Source organism: Penaeus monodon, chromosome 33 (genome assembly GCF_015228065.2).
Source record: "Penaeus monodon isolate SGIC_2016 chromosome 33, NSTDA_Pmon_1, whole genome shotgun sequence".
NCBI lineage: Eukaryota > Metazoa > Arthropoda > Malacostraca > Decapoda > Penaeidae > Penaeus > Penaeus monodon.
This window is the reverse complement of record NC_051418.1, coordinates 35189214-35189420: the sequence shown is the minus strand read 5'-3', so window position 1 is coordinate 35189420 and position 207 is coordinate 35189214. Positions and strand designations below refer to the sequence as shown.

The 207-nt window shown below is 42.0% G+C and overlaps 1 protein-coding gene across 1 annotated transcript in view; it reads right to left on the bottom strand.

Moving 5' to 3' along the window:
- Positions 1-207, bottom strand: part of LOC119593934 (carbohydrate sulfotransferase 11-like) — a 53303-nt gene extending 53096 nt beyond the window's left edge. The window contains exon 1 of the mRNA XM_037942952.1: positions 66-207. The gene's annotated coding sequence lies outside the window, so the exon portion shown is untranslated. The remainder of the gene's footprint in view (positions 1-65) is intronic.

The following is a 207-nucleotide window of genomic DNA, read 5'->3' as shown; positions in this document are numbered from 1 at the left end:
GGAGTGTAGCCTTCAAGAGCTGGAGAGTCAGAAAGCGCCGAGAGAATAGACAGAATCTCACTCACCGTCATTCGCAAGGCCAGGACGATGAAGACAGCCATTAAAAAGTTTCTTAACAATTTTCTTGGGCTTCTTGAGATTAAGATAAACGTCATGATAAAGACACTTTTGCTGGTGCTGTTGTTTTAACTTCTCAGCCTTTGTTTA